The 25031-nt window shown below is 34.9% G+C and overlaps 1 protein-coding gene and 1 non-coding gene across 4 annotated transcripts in view; one reads left to right on the forward strand and one right to left on the reverse strand.

The window, feature by feature from the left end:
• Nucleotides 1-25031, reverse strand: part of Fgf14 (fibroblast growth factor 14) — a 582093-nt gene that overhangs the window by 72107 nt on the left and 484955 nt on the right. The gene's annotated exons all lie outside the window — the stretch shown is intronic.
• LOC114625252 lies at nt 15073-15179 on the forward strand. Its single transcript, XR_003712040.1, has one exon. It is a non-coding gene; the product is annotated as a U6 spliceosomal RNA (small nuclear RNA).

Raw genomic sequence — 25031 nt, forward strand, 5'->3', positions numbered from 1 at the left:
CTGACAGTAATTTACTTATGTGACAATGATAACTTTTAAATATTTTTTACAATGAAAATATTTTGTAATATTTTGCTTTAGAGTCAAATGATATGTAAAGATGAAATGTAAAATGTACTTATTAAATGCAAAATAACCTGGATTCCAGGTGTTTAGTTTTAGACAATATCATTAAAACATTCAACTATGTGCATTTTTACTATACAAGAACTACTGTGTTATATATGGTTTTGTATCATATGTCCCACTGTCCGGTCTCATTATAGTCATAGAGTTTTGCATATCTCATTCTTTATCTGAGAAGCTTATTTTAATAGATGGTAATTAATGCAGAGGCTTACAACTGGTTTAGGTGCTGAGTATAAATGACTACAGAGTGTTCAGCCTTAAATAGGATACCTGTATCCTATTCCCTTCCACCCAAAGCTCAGAGATCATTGGGGAAGAAGCAGAGATTGTGTAAGAGTCAGAAATTGACTACAGGGACTGGCAACAAGGAAACAGTGTTTTCTGGACATAATAGGGCAGTTGTACATGTAAACTCACAGTGGTTCTAATAACATACAGCAGACCTACTTAAGTTCAAACAAGGCAAAATCCCAGCAAAAATGGGTGAGATAGGCACAAATTTCATAACCTAGATCGACTAGTAATTTATACCTGCCAGGGGAGGGAGAGGTTTTGATTTTTTTTTTAAGAGTGTGTCTTCTGCAGATGTAATATTCTCAAGTGGTTTGTTACATATCTATGAATACATAGGCACTACTAATGGTATCCCATGAATTTGAAAAAAATAAGGACTCAGTTTCTGATGGGTCAGAAATGAGGGGGGTATTTTTTAAAGCGATGGTGATTAAAGTATAAAATTCTCAAAAAATAGTGAAAGAGTATTTCAAATTGAGATAATAAAAGTCTTCTAGAAATAGTTGTATTGTAAAAACAAAGCATTGAGTATTTGATTTATGTTGTCCCTAAGGAAAAAGTTTATGAAGATGTTATGCTTCTTTAGAGTCCTATATCCTTAGACATCTGTACTTAAAACCATATTAATAACTTCTATGTATTTATTTTTTCTGTTCTTTTCTATCAGTACTGGGATTAAGTCCAGGATGCTCTGGTATACTAGGCAAGTGATCTATTGTTAAACTACATTCTCAGCTTCATTTTCCACTTATTTGTAATGGAAGTCGAGTAACTTCTATGTCAATGCCTGTGAGAAATTTCCTTGATTGATGATTGATGTGGGAGGGCTCAGCCCACTGAGGGTAGGTCTGGGTTATCAGTAAACAGTGTTTTTTAATGGTTTCTGCTCAATGGTTCATGCACCAGTTCCTTCCCTAACTTCCCTCAGTGACAGACTGTTATCTTGAAATTGTAAGATAAAACATCCTTTCCTCCTCCAAGTTGTTTTCTTTTCTTTTTTTTTTTTTTTTTTTTTTTGGTCATGATGTTTATCATACTAACAGAAAAGCAACTAAAACACTGATATGGGCTCAGAGATTGTAGAAAACTGAATTGCTGCTACAAAAGTATAATTTCAGTGTCAAAAGCCTGGACAACACATAGCTGTTTAGACATGCAGAATATCATTATATCATTTCTACCTCAGAAAACTGAATCCGAATCTCACTTTAACTACAATCACAAGGGACTCATGTGTATTAAAGTTTAAGGGAACTTATCTAAAGCTTGGGATGCAGGGTGGAAAGTGGAGAAGGGAATTTGGTTTGGAAACAGCAATTAGATCTATTCATGCCTTTCCTGGCTACAGAAACTGTGCTTTCCAGGAGTGATCACATACTTCTCTGAACATGGGACCTCTCATCTGATCTCTGAATCTAAGAAGGATTGGACTGGGTTAGTAGTTGGTTGGGAGAAAGTATTAGATCTTTAAAGAATGCTCATGAATATATTATGTGGCAGCTCCATGGGACAAATCACAGAGACTGTTTACCAAGTCATTAATGTCTATCTGAGATTTCTTCATGGCTCTATAAGCACAAACAGACATTTGAGAGTGTCTTTTAGCTCAACTTGTAAGCACAATATACATACATATAAAGTAGATTGAAGATACTATGTCAACACACCTGAAGCTAGATATGAGACTGGCAATACTTTTGCTTCCTTCCAATGACTGAAAAGGTGGTGTTTACCTATCTAGTGGCCTTTGGAAGGGAGCTAGCTTTTGGTGAAAATCTCCTTATTCAAGCTTCACTAAAGTACCCTACTAAAAAAGAATCAGAATAGTCCTAAATGCTTCCATGTACCCATAATGGATGACATGAGAGAATATAGCTGAAAAGTAGAGTGTCACTAGTAAGAAGAAGTCACATGCAAGAGGGCTGCTTTAAACACTGACTAACTCAGTTAGTGCCTCATTAGTCTTGGACCACTCTGAAGGCGATTGACATTAAATCTTATAAATAAAGGGAGGTTTAAGGTTTAGAAGTTTTATTTAGCATTTACTATATTGATCTCAGAATTTCTTCTTTCTTCTTCTTTACCAGTGAGGTAAAAAAAAAATAATTTAAAAGTCACTTAAAGTTACATGGTGGGCTAACAACAGAATATATAAATTTCTTTCATTAAAATTATCTATGTCCCTCTTTTAATCTAAGTTATTTAATAAAACAAAATTGTTTTAAAAGCTCCATGGTTAGAAATGGTAAAGAAATTGCAGATCACAAACAATATTTTACTGAAGGTCTTGGTCCTGTGGAGGCTCGATGCCCCAGCATTTGGAAATGCTAGGGCAGTGAGGCAGGAGTGGGTGGTTGAGTCGGGGAGCACCCTCATAGAAGCAGGGAGTGGGAGGATGGGATAGGGGATTTGAAGAGGGGAAACAAGGAAGGGTGTAACATTTGAAATGAAATAAATAAAATAACCAATAAAAATAAAAATTTAAAAAATAAATAAAAATACAGAAAAAATATTCTTCCTTATATTCTCACAGATTGACAACAATATATGGAATAGAGGCCTGATTATAAAACTTGGAAAAATATAGGAAACTTCATCATAAATGGAGCATAGAAAATATACATATTCACATAAAAACACATTTCTAGGAGTAAAAGATAATCAATAACAGCCATGGTAAAATCTTCTCTATTATCATGTGATTTAACTGTTAATTTACTAAACAATTTATAAAAGAAATTTAGCTAAATGGGAAGGTTTTAAAATGTATGCGAAGTACTTTTTTTCACTTTCAATAAAAGCATTTAAGACCACATCTCATTTCCCTCTATCTTCCTCCACATGTAAGAGATCAACTGCTGCTGTCTTTACAAGACCTGCAGGAGATCATGTAGTTGTCAAAATTCCAATATGGTTTCAAGAGAGGCACCTGAGCCCCCACTGGAATCTATTTTCTTCAGGGGTGTCATCCTTGGTAGGTTGACCACACTCCAGTGGATGTCCCCACACTCATGCACATATGGGCAGCACTAATTGGACTCAGTGGGTAATAAAAAGGAAAAGAGGATACAAAATTGGGAGAGAGAGACCTTGGAGGTATCCAGGAGAAATTGGAGACAGGAAGAGAGGGACGAATATGATCAGAATAAATTGCTTGCATGCAAGAAATTCATGAGGAATAAAATACTATTTAAAATTTTGAGAGAAGACAAAAAGCATTCTTCCGGCAGGGTTCTGAAATCTTGAATATGCTACTTCCTGAAACTTACAGGAGCTGACCTCTGGTTGTAATCCTGTCTTGGACTGAGAGCCTAGTTTCTTAATGAGCCACTGCAATGGTGACAGTCAGGTCTTACCTATCCCTGGTCCCTTTCTTTTTCTCATGTCTCATTACTCTAATAATTAGACATGACATGAAGTATACTTTTAATGAATTAACAAAAGAAACATTGAAGGGCTTCAAGCATAAATAAGTAAATAAATAAATAAGATCCAAACAAGCCTCAAATATAAAATCCACTTTACAATACAAATGTTAAGTATTTATTTGAAACTAATCTTTAAATGAAGAAATAGTGTACGTTATCAACAGAGCAAAGTACAACAGTATGGTTATAGACTTTCTGTCTAACATCTCTTCAAGTGTGTAATTTCATGATGACCAATGTGTTATTGCATATTTTTGCATCTTCTTTCACAGACTCTTAATCTTTTATCTTTCTTTCTAATTTATTTTTCCCCTTCACTATTAAAAATAGAAATAAAGAGGTTGAGTTTCGCAACTAAGATTCTGGGAAAAAGGTTTTATATTATGTCAAGTTGTCTGCCTTTTTCTATAAATTTAATTACCATTCTAGGTGCCATTAGGACCCAACTATTGTATGTGTATAAGATTATATATTAAAACATAGATATAATTTGCCTCATAAGAATAATGATGCAAGAAACATTGAAGATTTTAACCAAAGGGGTAGTCATCAAGGCAATCAGTGGATCCCAATGCTTGGCAAATAGTTGGAATGTAGTCAACATATTGAAATGTTAACTACAACTACATGATCTCCTGCAGGTCTTGTGTAAACAACAACAGCTGAACTCTCACAAAAGTTTCAAGGATGAAGGAAGAGAAAGGGGTAAATAAGATGTACTCTTAAATGCTTTTTTTATGAAAAACTAAAAAGAAGTATTTTACATAGACTTAAAAACCTTCCCATTTAACTGAAGTTCTTCTTAAAAATAGATTTAGAAAAATAGCAATTACGTTTAACATAACAATAGAGAAGATTTTACCATGATTATCATTGATTATCTTGTGTTATCCTTATACAATTAGAGCAGAGAGGATGCAGCCAAATTGCAGGTTACTTTCATTCTTTTTTACTCACTTCCCATTTATTAAATCAGTTAAGACATATGTGTTCAAAGCTCATTTTGTGCTTGGAACTGCATGAAAGTGTCATGAAAAGTTGAATTGGCTAAGATGGAAACCCTCATCATAAGATGCTCATATATGTAGCTTCTAGTCAAAAGAAAAATACATGCTGACACATGAAACCTTTATAAAAAATTAATGAAGATTAAAGCCACAGAGAATATTCCTTATCTTGCTGTCAGATAACAGTGAGATTAGTTTTTTTCCTTATATTGTTTTCTCACAACTTTTGATGGAAATTTTCCTGGACCATAATGAAATTCAGCAATTCTAATTCTCACCTGAATTCCTAATTCCTATCCCATAGATAAATAGAACTCCTATCCTCATCATTGAAACCTGTTGTCCCCAGTAGATGGCAGCTACTACAGAAATCCACAATTGGTCACAACAGAACAACCACCCTTGGGTGTCAATTCCCATTTAATACATAACAAACATTACAACTAAGGCTCAGGGAATATCATGGAAATATGTGTGTGTGTGTGTGTGTGTGTGTGAAGAGTAAAAGAGCCAGAAGCCCAGGTGCCTTCTACAAGACAATTACAAGACAATAGAAGTACAAGAGTGCAAGACAGTCTTATATGTATGACAGGGAAGCTGCACCCATAAAACCTTAACAATATAGCCACCTAAACAAGATCTGGCCAATGAAAATACTAGTTCATATCTAACAAACATGGAGGATCTCTCATAAGACCCCAATCTTAGATGAAGAGCTACAGCTAACAGGCAAGGGAGAATCACTCTTCTCCAGGCACAGGGTCTTAACAGGTAATCCTATACCAAGTGCTCATCTCTAAAAATGTATACATATGAACATAATTAAATTGAATTAGCAGATGTAGATAGATAAATGATAGATAGATGATAGATAGATAGATAGATAGATAGATAGATAGATAGATAGATAGATGATATATAGAGAAATAGATAGGTGTAGATATATAGATACATGGATATGTAAATATATAGATGGATAGTGTGTGTAAATACATATATATATATATATATAATATTAAAGAAAAAGAGGTCATAAATTTGTGAGGCAGTGAGAACACAGGAAGAGTTAAAATGGGAGGATGGCATTGGATTTATGTATTCATGTATAATATTCCAAAAAATAATAAAACCAATCTTAAAAGGAAATCATTACTAGACATTCATTCTATCTTTGAAACTGCTTATGATATAAAGGGCCTGGGCTTGTCAGAATGAGTCTTTCCTTTGCCTTTTGGGATTTACTGGGTAAGATGTATCTCTGGCTTCTGCCAGTCTAAATTTCTTATGATATGTTTTGGGTACAGAACAATATTACTGCATACTCTCTATGGCCTCTTTTGGAAGTCAAAACTATTTTCTTACATATTTTGGTGGATTCAAGTGTTAAATTCATTTATGAGAAAGTGAATTACAAAAGAAACCCAGTAAGAAAGCAGGAGAAAGGCTGAGGAGGTGGATAAAGTGCTTTCTCCAGGTGAGTTCAGATATCCAGCATCCATGTAAAAATTAGGCTTCGTAGTATTTAGTATTGCCCTGTAGCTTTAGTGCTGGGATTGAGGAAGAAGCCATATAGATCTGGAGAACTCACTAAGCAACTAATATGGCCAAAATGATGAAACTTCATGTTAATTAAAGGAACCCTATGCAAATCTTTAAGATGTAGACTGATAAACACACCAATGTTTAGCTCTATCCTTTACAAGTACACACAGGTGAGTGTGCCCCCCAAACAAAAGTGAAAAGAAGGAGAAAGATGAGACAAAAACAGAAAAGACCCTTTCTCTTATAAACTAAACCAAGCATGATTTAGTATGAGAAAGAAAACCTGCCTATCATTGTTCATCTCAAGGCTTTAATACCTTACTTCCCTACTTTCTTGTTTCTCTGACACACATGACTCTCAGGTACTTAAACTGTATAATTAGAACAAATGGGTAGAACCTGAGCCTAACTTCATACCCACCATTTATGTCACCAAACCCATAAGCTTTTAGCAGATAATTTTCTTTTACTTAATTTTTTGGGGGGTAACAGCAGGTGAAAAGATTCAAAGATGAGAATTAATTACACTGATATCATGCTACCTGCTATCAAGAGAAGTTCTATATTCCTGTGGATATTGTTCATTGGCCCCAAAGCACATCAGAGAAACAGCAGCAACAATTTATTGATAGGCCAAATTTCTGAAGCTGGACAAAACACATTATATCATGAAAGATATTGTATTTTTGATGAGATATGAGAAGATGAAAATGCACATTTTTTAGTACAGATCACTTAGAGCTAGATTTCTTTTTTTGTATAATAACAATAGTGAATGGCTTAATCGTATATGATTCTAGTATGTTGTTAACAATTAAGGAAATAGATAAAGATAATATAATTTAAATTGTACAATTAAACTGAAAATATCATGTCTAAGGGGAATTCCAAGCCTCACAGACAATTTGTAACTCTGAGTTAGGCAAGTACAGTCAATTTATGATGTGTATTTAAGAATAAAAGTTAAATTTGAAATGGGAAAATACTGGGTTTTGCATACATTTCTCAAAACCTATAATACAAATGTAGTATTTGTAAAGGGAGTACCTATGACAATGTAAATGAGATTGTGAAAAGAATATGGAGGGTACTTTTCAATGGCATCCTCCATCACTTCTGTTCCACTGAGATATAACTTGGCATATGGTACACACACACACACACACACACACACACACACACACACACACAATTTTACCAATGAAAGCATTTTTAGGGTTTTATCTATTTATACCCTTTCTTAAGATCCTTTTCCACATAGAAATAACAGTTGACGGAACATCTTTGCATTGAACATGACTCCATTTCTACAGAATGAAGTGGTGGTTTCATCCTGATTCAGGAAACAGCATATTAGTCAACTAGTTTTAAATGTCAATAGTCTTATCACACTCTTAAGTTAGTCTGTACTAGTACTTGAATTATCAACTCTCTATACCTCAGGCAGAGTTTGAACTTGGAACTCTTGGCAGTTTCTGAAGTGGAGTAACAGGCTTGCAAAGGTAACTTCAATTCAAAAGCACAGATGCTCTAAGTTCAGGGTGTCAAAGGGTGTCAGGGAGGCCACATCTCTTTTGGCCTATCTCCCTAAAACTTCACTTTTAATATCATTGACTTTAACATAAATTTTAGAATTATCTTGTGGATGAAAAATTTCACTAGAATTTCAGCCTAGCTTCTAATGAGTCTTTGGGTCACTTTGAGAAAACAACCCATCTAATATCATCTAATAATATTCTATGCAGTTGAATCAACATTTTCAATGTTCAGTATTTATTTTTTCACTGATTTAAAATAAGAAATAGATTAGCTTCTCTCATGATATCTTATTAACCACTTTCTTTGTTTTTTATTAATTTTAGTAGAATATTTTAAATCTCATTTTATTTTCTGTATTAAAGTTATGTCATCTGCATTCAAGACTATTCCCCACTTTATCTCATATTATATTTAGTGTATCTGGGTTTATGTTGAAGTTTTTAATCACCTGGATTTGAGCTTTGTGACGAGTCATAAATATATGGTTCTATTCACATTCTTCTGCATGCAGCCATCCAGTTAGACTAGCATCATTTTTTGAAGATAGTTTCTTTTATCCACTGTACGGTTTTAGCTTCTTTGTCAAAAAAGAAGTATCTGTAAGTGTGTTTATTTCAGGCTTTTCTACTTCATTTTTATTGAACAACCCATCTGTTTTAATACCAATGCTATGCAATTTTTATTACAATTGCTCTGTAGTAGAGCTTGAAATCAGGGACAGTCTCCAGAAATTCCCTTATTGTAGAGGATTGTTTTAGCTATCCTGAGTTTTTAGTTTTTCCATATGAAGTTGAGAATTGTTCTCTCAAAGTCTATAAAGAGTCCTGTTGAAATTTCGGTGGAAATTGCATTGAATCTGTGGATTGGTTTTGTTAAGATGGCCATTTTAACTATTTTAATCCCACTTATTCATGAGCATGGGAGATTTTTTCATTTTCTTATATCTCCTTAAATTTCTTTCTTCAGAGACTTGAAGTTCTTGTCATATGGGCGTTTTGCTTGGTAAGAGTTATTATTTGTGGTTAAGCCTAACCATGAACCACCAGCCGAAAAAGCATGCAAGGGCTGGACATAGACCCCCTGCACATATGTATCAGATGTGCAGCTTGGTCTTCTTGCAGGTCCCTGAACAACTGGAGTGGGAGCTTACCCTGACTCTGTTGCCTGCCTGTAGATCATGTTACCCTTAATGGGCTTCCTTGTTTGACATCACTAGGGGAGGATTTGTCTAGTCCTGCAGTGACTTGAGGTGTGAGGGTGGGTTGATGTCCAGGGGGATCTACCCCTTCTTAGAATTGAAAGAAGGGTCAGGGGAGGGGACATATGAGGGAGCTTGGTGGGAAAGGGGGCTGTGACTAGATGTAAAGTGAAAAAAGAAAAGAGAAGGGGGGGAAGGAAGGAAGGAAGGAAGGAAGGAAGGAAGGAAGGAAGGAAGGAAGGAAGGAAGGAAGGAAAGGAAAAACTCAAAAGATTATATCATCTACAAACAGGTGCCCAATCATTATAATTTTAATTATTATTTTTATATCTCTTTAGCACACAGTAAAGACTGTAAGTATAGAACTGAATAAAAGTGATAGTATTAGAAAAATTTTATCATTTCCCTAGCTCAACAGAAAGCATTAAGTGCTTGGTTCATAGGATATTAGCAATTATGTTTCAACATATAGACATTTTATTGCACAAAAATAATTATTTTTAGTTATCCTCTAACATTTGTTTAAATTGATATCAATCTGGTTTGATTATTATTTTAATATTATTATTTCTCTTATATATGTTATTCATCCCATTGACTTTTTAGATAACACCATATTCCATATAACTCTCTGACTTAGAATTTAGGTGTTCTAAGATATGAATAATCATATAACAATCAACTTTAGACTCAGGTTAGAAGCCTTATAGTTTTCAGTTAGACCCTCTTCCTACTCTTCAGTAATCACCACCCCATTTCATCTCTATTTGAATTCCTAGATCTGGGCTTTAATATGGCTATATACTAAGCTTTGTAATTGGCTGCTAAATGTTTCACTTAATGTTTCCAGGTTTCATTGTTGTAACATACTTCAGTATTTTTATTACTCTTGATAGTTCAATAATATTTCATTTTATACAAATCTACATTTTACTTATCCATTTATAGCTTAATGGACATTTGGGTTGTTTCCACTTTTGGTGATTATAAATAAACCTGTTATAAATACTCATGTACAATTATTTTGCATGTGGACATATGTTTGCAATTATCCTTGGAAAATGCCTGGGAGTAGAATAGCTGCATCATATGGTAATTTTACATTTAATTATTTGAAGAATTGGCAAGTTATTTGACAGCAGCTGTTTATGTTATTGCTTGCTTCTGTTTCTCTAACAAATATATACAATTATATATTTATATCAAATTTCCTCAAAACATTGCTCTTTATAAACTTTCCACAAAAAGCTGGTACTTTTCTACGTTGAGTCTGGTTTTGCAGAAATTTATCAGTAGATTCTGAAATGTATGCCAGTTTTGTTAATGAACAAATTTGAATATATGGGTATTTATTAGTCACAAATCCCAGAAGGTATTACAACTCTGGGGTTTATATAGTCTGTGTTATCTCACACACACTGCCACATATTGTCCCCATAACTGTTTTTACATATGCCTCATTTTCATTCTGTACTTCATTTTTAGTAATTGTCTTTTATCTTGAAAATTTTTATACCATCCTCAGTACAAATTTGGTGATAATTTTTCATGTATTATTTGCAGAATTTATTATTCAAAACATAATTTTGAAATTCTAGATTAATCTTTTCACACGTAGCATCTTTATCCTTAGGATCCCACTTTCCTTTGGAATCACCTTACATCTCCTTTCTGACTCTCTCTTTTCAAGGAGCCCCTAAGTTCTCTGCTTTGCTTTTGAAAGTTTGAACATGACAAACACAGATCTGATTGCTCCTGGACTTACACTTCTTGTTTTGATTTTTAAGCTCCTTTTTAATCTTATGTTTCATGATCCTTAGCCAATCTTTTTCATAGTGACTCCTTCATCCTTTCCTTTTTCTACATTGACCTGATATCACTAATGTCATGCCTTTTAACAGTAAATAGATATTTGGTATTAAAATGATATAAATAATTTTAGTATTGTGATTTACAATAAAAATTATATAGTTTTAATCTCAGTTTCTTGGCACATAGTTTCCAAATGCTTTAGTCCCCTAAGTGATGCATCTAATTTTGGGTGTGTAACTGAAATAATTGATTTGGGCACATACCTTTGGATATGGTTGGTTGCTGTGGGAATGAACCATGTGTTAAATAGTCATAGATTCCAGCCTTACCCTGGTTTTAAGCAGAGCAGAGAGGCAGAGGTTATGTATAGATGGGATAATGACTTTATCAATCATGCCTACTATCAGAAGACTCCATAAAAACATAAGACATGGTGTGGAAACTTTATACTGCATACATACAGTGAAGGCCAATGTCATTCAATTCCACAGAGACAGAAAATCCTAATTAAGGGTTTATATATATATTCATATGGATGTTCAGTTAAATAGAAATAGATAGAAAGCTTATTTGAACTCTATGAATCATTCAAATATTGGATTGATTTCTGTACATTTATAATATTGCATTTGTAATAATCATACTGTTTAGTAAGTCAATATATATATATATATATATATATATATATATATATATGTTGTTGTAGATTCTGTCATTCTCTTTTAGAGAATATACAATATATGAAACAGAAAATAGTTTACTTTTTCACAGTTAAATTATGCAGCCATGGAAACATTCATATTTTAGTACATCATTTTTTCCATTCTCTAAGGTTTCTAATAATCTAACATTCTGTAATCTCTAAATTCTCCCAGTCTTCTGGGAATACTCAACAGTAACTTTGAAACTCTGAAAAATAACCCTTTAAGAATATACTAAGCAAAAAAGGGGGAGGGATTGAAGAGATGGCTAAGTGTTTAACATCACTGCTTCCATTTTCAGAGAACCTGGGTTGAATTCCCAGCACTTACATGGCAACTCAAAATTATCTGTAGCTTTAGTTCTACGGGATATGGGACCCTCACCAAGACATACATGCAGTAAAACACCAATGAACATAAAATTGTTTAAAAATCACTAAAAAAATTAAGAATTTACTAGACTAGATCCTATTGGTTCCATTTGTCCCATTTTAATTGCTAAATATCCACATTGACATCAACCAAATTTTGAGTGGCCAGACAAGTCATAGATAACCAATGAGCTATATTTCCAAACTAAATCCAAAGCCTTTACAAGTTAATTGATACTTAGTACACATCAAATTTTCACATACCATATGTAATGATCTCTATTGTTTCGTGAAATGTAATATGTACAAAATGGAAAAAACACTGAATTATATTATGCTTGTTCCAAAAAAATAGAATTGTGTAATTTTCTTATATACTACTGCTATATTCATTTGCAGTTTTAGCTCTAAGAGTATGTGTAATTTGATGTAAATAAATAATACTTCTGAAATTATTCTAGATTTAGCCTACATTTAGAAGTACATATAAAGTTCTAAGATATTAGAGATATCTGAAAATAGTCTTGGAATATATATGACTTTAGTTTTGTAAGAGTCTTATTGGTGGGTGCAGAACAAAATTCGTGTTCCAGATTTTCTGTCATACAGCACTTCAAATATTTAGTTTTGAAATATTTAATTTTCTCTCTTGTTGCCACAGATACAGAGGTAGTCTCATGTTATGGGTATTTATTAAAACACTAAATCCTATTAGAAAGAAGTAAAATAACATGCTTATATGTTATATGGTCATTTCCATGATTAAGAAAGCAACAACCTCTAGTTAAAGACAAAGAAATTTTGAGGTTTTTTGTCAGTATATTATAATATCAAAGTGGGAGTTTGTCTTTTAAACATTAGGTTTTAGAGAGTTGATGGTTAATATATAGGTGTTTGTCTTTAATTTTTAATGATGATCTTATTTGTATATTATTTGATTGGTGTTTGCTTTCATGTATGTCTGTATGAAGATGTCAAATCCCCTAGAACTGTAAGCTGTCATGTGGATGCTGGGAATTGAACCTGGGTTCTCTGGAAGAGCAGCCAGTGCTCTTAACCACTGAACCATTCCTCTAGCTAGATGTTGGACTTTTAAATCCCTTCATATATGACTAGAAAATGAACTTTTCTTAAAGCTGCATTTTCTGTGACTTCAGAAGCTCACTAGATGGAATATGGTAATGAGCGATCATCTTCATAAAGGAAAGGATCATGCTGATTTGTGACACTCCTATTGGTTTTAATCATACAACATTTCCAAATAGATGGAAATTGCTATTTTTATGTTTTGAAATATACTTTATTTCCTCTAAACACATTTAAGGTTTATCTTCTATAAATTTTCTTACAAGTATTTTAAAAATATGTTTTTAATCTCAAGAAGAATTTTTTCACATAATATTTGTAAAAAGAATATCTGTTAATGCATGTGCCAACATTCTTTATTCAAATTGTTTTTGTAATATATGTATAAAGAAATATTTAACAAGAAAACTGTTGATTTTCTGGAAGTTGTGACACATTCCTACAACACTGGCATGTAGGAAGTAGAGACGAGAGGACAAAGAGTTCAAGATAATCTTTCAGGTACACAGTGAGTTGGATATCAGCCTAGGCTGCAGGAGACTGTCTCTAATAAAACAAACAAGCTTTTTCACCTAGGCTTTTCTACAGGATTCTAATTATCTAAGAGTCTAGAAACATTGACAGGAAATAAAACTCTTAATTATAAATGGTAACCAAGATTCTCCTAACTTACTGAAGATAGCGAATTTATTTTATATATGTGCCCAGAAAGGTTCATATATCATTTATTTTATATATGTGCCTAGAAAGGCTCATCTCTTTACCTTTAAAGAGAGCCATCCAACTCATTTTGACCCTTGCTTCACTGTCATTGAATGAAACCCATCAATATGGAGCTGTACTATGATAAAGTATCTTCAACTACTGAATTTAAGATAATAGGATACACATAGCATTCTAGATATCATTTAAAGAGAACATTGGAATTCTAACACACTTTGAATATATCAACACACCAGGGGAGCATGCCACCAAATCAACTAAGCAAGACTTACATGTGCTCACAGAGGTTGAAACAGCAAACACAGAGCCTGCTTGCATCTGCACCAAGTCCTTTGAATGTATGTTTTAGATATCAACTTAGTGTTCTTGTGGGACTACTAACAGTGGGAATAGGTGCTTCACTAACTCTTTTGTCTGCCCTTGAGACTATTTTCTCCTATTGAGTTACCTTCTCTAGCTTTGATTCAAGGTCTTTTGCCCTGTTTTATTGTATCTTGTTTTGTCCTGTTTGGCAGAGGAAACTAAGTGGGAGTGGATCATGGTATCCCATGATACTAGGAGCTAGGAGTAGTGGAGGGAAGGGAAATTGTGGTCGGGATGTATTGTATGATAAAAAAAAAATTATTTTCAGTTTTTTTAAAAAAAGAAAAAAAACAACATACATATTTCACTATCATTTTCAAATTATTATGAAATTGACTATTTTATTCTCTCATTATAAAGATAACTCATCAAATCCAAAGCTTTCTCATACGCATGATATATATATATATATATATATATATATATATATATATAATGTAAATGTCAAATATATATATATACATGTATAATGCATGCAGTTCTAACACTTTCAAAAGACATATATGTCTTATACATACATATATATATATATGCATGTAACAATAATGTAAAAAGAGACAATGTATTTGAGAGACAGAAAGGAGGGATAGTATTGGAGAGTTTGTAAGGAGACAAGGGAAGAGGGAAATTATGTAATTACATTATAATTTCAAATAATAAAAGGAGTTATAAAAGATAATACAGTGGGTCTATAGTCAATTTGAGTGCAGTTCAGGGAATCAGGTGTATGTATCTGCTAAGTAAATAACCACTTCATTCGGTATATCCCCCTTCCTCCATGCTGTTCAAAACACACTTCTAGCAACTGCTCCTGTTGCACTAAGACATTGGTGTCAATATTTCATGAGGCCATTACAAGGACTTTAAAAAATAAAACACGTGCTCGCTTCGGCAGCACACATACTAAAATTGGAACGATACAGAGAAGATTAGCATGGCCCCTGCGCAAGGATGACACGCAAATTCGTGAAGCGTTCCTTATTTTTTGAGAAACTGAATCCTGAGTCATCCAGGAGCCACTGCACTCAGAGCAGCTGAAACTGAATCCTGAGTCATCGAGGACCCACTGCACTCAGAGCAGAAGGATTTCCAGATCCAAGAGGTGGCCTGAGTCCCAGGAGTTCTTCCACCCAGGAGATTAGGAGCATAAGACCACAGAGACCTCTGGACTCTGAGGAGCTCTGCAATAAGCAAGATAACTGGAAATACAGACTCCAGTTTTACACAGTGAGGGCAGGTACCACTAGAGTTAACCAGATGGCGAAAGGCAAGCCCAAGAACATAAGCAACGGAAACCAAAGTTTCTTGGCATCCTCAGTACCCAGTTCTCCCAATATAGCAAGCCCTGAACACCCCATCACAACTGAAAAGCAGGATTCAGAATTAAAATCACTTCTCATGATGATGATAGAGGATTATAAGAAGGAATTAAGTAACTCCCTTAAAGAAATACAGGAGAGTACAAGTAAACAGATAGAAGCCCTTAAAGAGGAATCACAGAAATCCCTTAAAGAAATGGAAGAAAACACAAAGAAGGAATTAAACAAAAACATTCAGGATCTGAAACTAGAAATAGAAACAATAAAGAAAGTTCAAAGGGAGACAACCATGGAGATAGAAAACCTAAGAAAGAGATCAGGAGTCACAGACGCAAGCATCACCAACTGAATACAAGAGATAGAAGAGAGAATCTCAAATGCAGAAGATACGGTGGAAAATATTGACACAGTTGTCAAAGAAAATGCAAAATGCAAAAAACTCCTAACTCAAAACATCCAGGAAATCCAGGACACAATGAGAAGACCAAACCTAAGGATAATAGGTATAGATGAGAATGAAGATTCTCAACTTAAAGGGCCAGTAAATATCTTCAACAAAATTATTGAGGAAAACTTCCCTAACCTAAAGAACAAGATGCCCATAAACATACAAGAAGCCTACAGAACACCAAATAGAATAGACCAGAAAAGAAATACCTCCCGTCACATAATAATCAAAACATCAGATGCACAAAACAAAGAAAAAATACTAAAAGCAGTAAGGGAAAAAGGTCAAGTAACATATAAAGGCAGACCTATAAGAATTACACCAGACTTCTCACCAGAGACTATAAAAGCCAGAAGAGCCTGGACTGACATCATACAGACCCTAAGAGAACACAATTGCCAGCCCAGATTACTATACCCAGCAAAACTCTCAATCACTATAGATGGTGAAACCAAGATATTCCATGACAAAACCAAATTTGCACAATATCTTCCCACAAACCCAGCACTTCAAAGGATAATTGATGGAAAATGCCAACACAAGGAGGGAAACTACAACCTAGAAAAAGCAAGGAAGTAATCTTCCAACAACCCCAAAAGAAGATACAAACATAACTTTACCTCTAATAACAAAAATAACAGGAAGCAACAATCATTTTTCCTTAATATCTCTTAACATCAATGGTCTCAATTCCCCAATAAAAAGACGCAGACTATCAGACTGGATACACAAACAAGACCCAGAATTTTGCTGCATACAAGAAACGCACCTCAGTGACAAAGACAGACACTACCTCAGAATAAAAGGGTAGAAAACAATTTTTCAAGCCAATGGTCCCAAGAAACAAGCTGGAGTAGCCATTCTAATATCAAATAAAATCGACTTTCATCCAAAATTAATCAAAAAAGATAAGGAAGGACACTTCATACTCATCAAAGGAAAAATCTACCAAGGTGAACTCTCAATTCTGAACATCTATGCTCCAAATGCAAGGGCACCTACATACATAAAAGAAACTTTACTAAAGCTCAAAACACACATTACACCTCACACAATAATAGTGGGGGATTTCAACACCCCACTGTCAGCAATGGACAGATCATGGAAACAGAAACTAAACAGAGACACTTTGAAATTAACAGAAGTTATGAACCAAATGGACTTAACAGACATCTATAGAACATTTCATCCTAAAACAAAAGAATATACCTTTTTCTCAGCACCTCATGGTACCTTCTCCAAAATAGACCATATAATTGGTCACAAAACAAGCCTCTACAGATACAAAAAGATTGAAATAATCCCTTGCATCTTATCAGATCACCACGGACTAAGACTGGTCTTTAATAATGACAAAACCAATGGAAAACCCACGTGCACATGGAAACTGAACAACTCTCTACTCAATGATGACTTGGTCAAGGAAGAAATAAAGAAAGAAATAAAAGACTTTATAGAATTCAATGAAAATGAGGACACATCATACCAAAACTTGTGGGACTCCATGAAGGCAGTGCTAAGAGGAAAGCTCATAGCTCTAAGTGCCTACAAAAAGAAACTGGAAAGAGCACACACTAACAAGTTGACTGCACAACTAAAAGCTCTAGAACAAAAAGAAGCAAATACACCCAGGAGGAGTAGAAGGCAGGAAATAATCAAACTCAGGGCTGAAATCAACCAAATAGAAACAGAAAGAACAATACAAAATATCAATAAAACCAGGAGTTGGTTCTTTGAGAAAATCAACAAGATAGATAAACCCTTAGCCAGATTAACTAGAGGGCACAGAGACAGTATCCAAATTAATAAAATCAGAACTGAAAAGGGAGACATAACAACAGAAACTGAAGAAATTCAAAAAATCATCAGATCTTACTACAAAGGCCTATACTCAACAAAACTGGAAAACCTGAATGAAATGGACAATTTCTTAGACAGATACCAGGTACCAAAGTAAAACCAGGAGCAGATAAACCATCTAAATAGTCCCATAACCCCTCAGGAAATAGCAGCAGTCATCAAAAGCCTCCCCACTAAAAAAAGCCCAGGACCAGATGGTTTTAGTGCTGAATTCTATCAGACCTTCAAGGAAGACCTAATACCAATTCTCTTCAAACTATTCCACAAAATAGAGACAGAAGGAACACTACCCAATTTGTTCAATGAAGCTACAGTTACACTCATACCCAAACCTCACAAGGACCCGACAAAGAAAGAGAACTTCAGACCAATCTCCCTTATGAACATCGATGCAAAAATACTCAATAAAATTCTAGCAAACCGAATCCAAGACCACATCAAAACAATCATCCATCATGATCAAGTAGGTTTTATCCCAGGAATGCAGGGATGGTTCAATATTCGGAAATCCATCAATGTAATCCACTATATAAACAAACTTAAAGAAAAAAACCACATGATCATCTCACTAGACGCTGAGAAAGCATTTGACAAAATTCAACATCCCTTCATGATAAAAGTCTTGGAAAGATCAGGAATTCAAGGCCCCTACCTAAACATAGTAAAAGCAATTTACAGCAAACCAGTAGCCAACATCAAGCTAAATGGAGAGAAACTTGAAGCAATCCCACTAAGATCAGGGACTAGACAAGGCTGCCCACTCTCCCCCTACCTATTCAATATAGTACTGGAAGACTTAGCCAGAGCAATTAGACAGCAAAAAGAAGTCAAAGGGATACAAATAGGAAAGGAAGAAGTCAAAATATCGCTATTTGCAGATGATATGATAGTATATTAAGTGACCCCCAAACTTCCACCAGAGAACTCCTAAACCTGATAAACAACTTCAGCAAAGTGGCTGGTTATAAAATCAACTCAAACAAATCAGTAGCCTTCCTCTACATGAAAGATAAACAGACTGAAAAAGAAATTAGGGAAATGACACCCTTCACAATAGTTGCAAATAATATAAAATACCTTGGTGTGAATCTAACCAAGCAAGTGAAAGACCTGTATGACAAGAACTTCAAGTCTCTGAAGAAAGAAATTGAAGAAGATCTCAGAAGATGGAAAGATCTCCCATGCTCATGGATTGGCAGGATTAATATAATAAAAATGGCCATCTTGCCAAAAGCAATCTACGGATTCAATGCAATCCCCATTAAAATCCCAACTCAATTCTTCACAGAGTTAGAAAAGGAAATTCTCAAATTCATATGGAATAACAAAAAACCCAGGATAGCGAAAACTATTCTCAACAATAAAAGAACTTCGGGAGGAATCACCATCCCTGACCTCAAGCTGTACTACAGAGCAATAGTGATAAAAACTACCTGGTATTGGTACAGAGACAGGCAGGAAGATCAATGGAATAGAATTGAAGACCCAGAAATGAACCCACACACTTATGGTCACTTGATCTTTGACAAAGGAGCTAAAACTGTCCAGTGGAAAAAGGACAGCATTTTCAACAAATGGTGCTGGTTCAACTGGAAGACAACATGTAGAAGAATGAAAATTGATCCATTCTTATCTCCTTGTACAAAGCTCAAGTCTATGTGGATAAAGGACCTCCACATAAAACCAGATACACTGAAACTAATAGAAGAGAAGGTGGGGAAAAGCCTCGAATACTTGGGCACAGGGGAAAAGTTCCTGAACAGAACTCCAATGGCATATGCTCTAAGATCGAGAATTGACAAATGGGACTTCATAAAATTGCAAAGTTTCTGTAAGGCAAAGGACACTGTCAATAGGACAAAACGACAACCAACAAATTGGGAAAAGATCTTTACCAATCCTTCATCTGATAGAGGGCTAATATCCAATATATACAAAGAACTCAAGAAATTAGACTCCAGGCAACCAAATTACCCTATTAAAAAATGGGGTATAGAGCTTAACAAAGAATTTTCAACAGAAGAAACTCGAATGGCCGAGAAGCACCTAAAGAAATGCTCGGCATCCTTAGTCGTCAGGGAAATGCAAATCAAAACAACCCTGAGATTCCATCTCACACCAGTCAGAATGGCTAAGATTAAAAACTCAGGTGATAGTAGATGCTGGCGAGGGTGTGGAGAAAGAGGAACACTCCTCCATTGTTGGTGGGACTGCAAGATGGTGCAACCACTTTGGAAATCAGTGTGGCGGTTCCTCAGAAAATTGGACATAGCATTACCCGAGGATCCAGCTATACCACTCCTAGGCATATACCCAGAAGATGCTCGAACATATAACAAGGACATATGCTCAACTATGTTCATAGCAGCCTTACTTATAATAGCCAGGAGCTGGAAAGAACCCAGATGTCCTTCAACTGAGGAATGGATTCAAAAAATGTGGTATATTTACACAATGGAGTATTACTCAGCTATTAAAAACAATGAATTCGAGAGGTTCCTAGGTAAATGGATGGAACTAGAAATTATCATCCTGAGTGAGGTTAGCCAGTCACAAAAGAACACACATGGTATTCACTCACTGATTATTGAATATTAGCCTAGAACCTTGAAATGCCCAAGATGCAACTCACAGGCCACATGAAGCCCATAAAGAAGGAAGACCAAATGAGGGTGATTCGGTCCTTCTTAGAAGGAGCAACAAAATACTCAAGGGAGCAAATATGGAGACAAAGTGAGGGACAGAAACTGAAGGAGGGGCCGTCTCAAGACCACTCCACCTGAGTATCTATCCCATGTGCAATCACCAAAGGTAGATGCTGATGTGGAAGACAGGAAGTGCATGCTGATAAGAGCCTGATATGGATATCTCCTCAGAGGCCTTCAAGAGTCAGACATATTCAGAGGCAGATGCTCACAACTAGCCATTGAACTGATCATGGGGTTCTCAATAGAGGAGTTAGAGTGAAGACTGAAGGAGCTGAAAGGATTTAAGGCACCATGAGGAGAGCAACAATACCAACCAACCACAGCTCCCAGGGTCTAAACCACCAGCCTGGGAGCACTTAGGTGGGGATCCAGGGCTTCAGCTGAATATGTAAAAGTGGAGGGCCCTGCTGGGCATAGGTGGAAGAAGAGAACCTTGACCTCATGAAGGCTGGATGCCCCAGGGGGTGGGAATTTTGAGGGTGGGGAGGTGGGAGTGGGGGGGGTAGATAGAGGTTACATCCACAGAGAAGAAGGAGGAGGGGCGAGGGGATTGGGGGTTCCGAGGGGGTGGTGGGGGATGGGGTAAGGGGACAACATAGGAAATGTAAATAAATCATCCAATAAAAAAAAAAAAAGAAAAAGGTCATTGAGAGGAAAGGGTCATAGACTGTTTTCTTGAAAGCTGTGAGTGCAATTTAAAATTAGTTGGCAAGCCAAACAGTAGTAGTCTTTTATGATTAAAATTGTTCAAAAACCATGAAAAGAATCACCCTTCCTACCCTGCTTATCACAGTCAGTAATGAAAGACTGATAGTTCCCTAGGATTTTGATCTCACTGAAGAAGTCTTCCACCATTTCCATTCAGTATGGCACAGAGGATCTAACCAAAGTAGTTCAGCAAGAGAGAGGCACTGATTGAAAGGAAACAAATAAAACTCTTCCTTTTAAAAAAAAACACATTTATCATTATTATTATCATTAGTAGTAGTTGTACTAGTAGGTAGGTTGGTAAGGGAAAACATTACTCATAGTAATTATTTATTAGTTTATCTGTTAATTAATGTATTATGAAGATTCTTCCAAATTGAGGGTTAAAAGGACATCCTATATCTTTAATATTCATATAGTGTGGCCAATACTAATATTTAAAATAGAATCACAGTTACCATTGATTAATGGATAGGCTTAATTCACGGATTAATTCAATTATTTTACATGCTCCACTTTATCCTCATTATTTTTACTGTGTTGTGATTAAAAATACTCTGAATTTTAGGGGAAATTATAATCAGGATATATTGTATAAAATTATTTTTAATGAAAGAAAGAATCTCTGAATTCAAACCAGAAGAATTTATTTAAAAACAAAAAGATATCTTCCTGCATTATGTTTTGCTTGCATTCAATTTTTTAAGATTTATATATTCTAGAAGGAAAAGCAGAGAGAATGGCTTAGCTCTTTCTCATATTTCCTTTCCCTGTTGGCTCATTAGAAACTCATTACAAGTGTCACACTAGGTAATAGTAACTCCTGTTACACATCTTAGCAACCTGAGCATACAATATTATCTAATATTTTTACTCATTTTATTTGACAACATACTTTATGGTTTCCTTCTGGCTTATCTGAATTTGTACCATTACTACTTTGTGCTTTGTAGCCATAATTAAGTAAAATAAAGACTACAGAACACAGCCATTATGGTAGCTCAATAGTATATCTGATATATAGGTGACTTCTAATTGACTCACAGACAACTAGCATATGCAGAGAGAGTCATTGAACAAAGTATGATCATGCACATCCCTGAAAGGGTGGCATTACCTCTCTTCATGCTACTCATAATGCTGTACTATTTAAATCTTATGCTTGGAAGATCTAGAAATTTTCATTTTATTTCAAACATGATTGAACATAGTAACTGAAACTATAGAGAAATTAAACAACAGGCGAGGGCTAACTGCATATTTTAGGTCTTTGGGAGATATAAAGATTTCAGTAATAACTTTCTTGGCAGAATGGCAATATCTGAAATACAAAGTGAACTAAGTTTACCGCAAACTGACTACTGATTACAAAAGTTACTAGAATTCATTTAACTTCTATGAAGAGACAAATATTTAGCAGAGTATCCCCTCAGAACAAACATATGAGGTGAGAACTTTGCCCATCTCCAGCTGTTTTTGTTTTTAAATGAAGTTCATATGGTGAATGGAAGTTTCTGAGATCTAGAGGTTAATAAGCACTGTGCTTTATAAAACACACACACACACACACACACACACACACACATACACAAAAAACAAATCAAAACAAACCAAAAAAAATCAGCTCATTTTACAGCCCTGGTCTTCCTCATGCCACAGTGACACTGGTTACAGGCCAGCCACTGCTCCTACACTTCCTAGAAAACATTAGACAAGCTTGTGAACCTGTTCAGTCAATAATCATCTTACACACCAGTCTTATATCACAGAGAGCATTATCTACTTTCTGAATAATTTCTATGTTTGAAATGAACCAAGAGCTATCACACAAACCCAAGACATCACAAATGGATCTACATAGAATTATAGTGTCATTGTCTTTCCCCACTTTACCAATACCTCTGAAGAGGCTCTGAAGGTATCTAAGGATTGTAGCAGGAGTCAGCAGTGAGAATAATTGTTATGAATGATAGGTAAGGACAGAACCAAAGAATCTGTGTCAAGACAATGAACTAGTGGAGAATTTCTATTATTTACCAAGTATTCTGGATTACAGATTCCTGGTGAACCAAGATTTCACAGCTATAGCAAATTTGATACTTGTTTATATGTAGATAAAGATATTTTAGAAAGATATATCTATAAACAGACTGCCTTAACACAATGCATCCTCTACCACTGGACTGTTTCACCATAGGCAAGACACTTAACATTATGTGACACATGTAATCCTTATTTTCACTCAGGTAAATGAGTCACCATCTGTATCCACCTCTTATTTGCCACTCGGAGCAACTCACAGCTATTTTGACCCTTTGAGAATCATAAGTCTAATGAGGGTCCTTTTGAGTAAAAACCAAGGCTTTGGCACATATATGCTCCCTTTTGGAGATGAGAGGAATGATTCAGCTTGTCAATTCTCCAGCTTCTGTAGACTGCCTATACTCAGGCTCCAATGCCAGCAATGACCAATGAGTTCTAGCACATTGCATCATTCTGACTTCATCCTCTGGTTTATTTAGTGCTACGAATAATTGCAATTACATTTGGTCTATTGAGATAATTAAAAAAGAACTCATCTCAGGGTCCTTAGACTAATGACACATTCTGTCTAATTTCTTTTATGATTTAAGGTGATATAGTCATAGACCTTAGAAATCACAGTGTAGAACATCTTGAAGAGACATTATTATGCCTCATAGAATTTGTAACAATTGAATTAAATGGTATGTTAGAGAGTTAGACAAACATTGGGTGTAAAATATATGTAATATTAATTATAATATATAACAATATATTATGATATATGATATTAACATTATATCTGTAATATATTAATTATATCATGTATGACATATATGTATTATATTATACATTAATATATTATATATAATATAGATAGTGGCTCATATGATATATATAATATATATATTTACTAATGAGTTATTTCTAGATAACTGTAGTGAGTTAGAGAATATTATATGAAATGCAACTACTACAGAGTTTTTTATGAATATTTACTGTTGCAGAGATATAGGCTAATGAAGTGTCATGCAGTTTGAAGACTGCCATATGCATATAGGATGGTTTTGTAAGTCTGAGAAAAAATGGCACACTAGGGCATTGAAGCTCAATTTCTTCCAGAGATGGGATGTATAATCTGCTTAATAAGCTAAAAGAATTAATAAATCAAATCTTGGATTAAAGCAAAGTCAAGTATCAACTCATTCTATCATTGAATTCAAATAGAAAGACCTGTTCTTCATTGAAGGGTAAGTTTTAAGACTACAGATGAATTGGGAACACTTCCATGATGTCAGAGAAGGCTTTTCTGGATTTAAATATCTAGAGGTGAGCCTGATAGTGTTTCACTGAACCATATGGAAGCATCCTAATGGACACACACCAAAGTAAGACTGTCCAAATATCTGATACCTGTAAGCTTTATAAGGAAAAGAGAGGATTTGAAGATGAGATTACATCAAAGGTCTTGACATTAGAAGATTGTCACAGTTTCTGGTCAGTTCTGTTTAAGTGAATAAAATATTACTTTGCCTAATCTTTTAGGCACTGCTGCTAGAGTGAACTACAAACATGGAAGCCAGAATTCTACTGCCCAGGGAAACTCACAGGTGAGACTGCTTTCTAGACCTTGCATTCACTTAGGCCAATGTGGGAATGGGTGTAGACAATCTACAGATCTGTTTATATTTTGCCAAACAGGCATGATATTATAAGGTTGTTCTCTTAAGTTACCAGTGCAGGTGCAAAGCTAAAAGACTTTGATACAAAGAC

The sequence above is a fragment of the Grammomys surdaster genome, unplaced genomic scaffold (genome assembly GCF_004785775.1).
Source record: "Grammomys surdaster isolate TR1022 unplaced genomic scaffold, NIH_TR_1.0 65, whole genome shotgun sequence".
In the NCBI taxonomy this organism is placed as follows: domain Eukaryota; kingdom Metazoa; phylum Chordata; class Mammalia; order Rodentia; family Muridae; genus Grammomys; species Grammomys surdaster.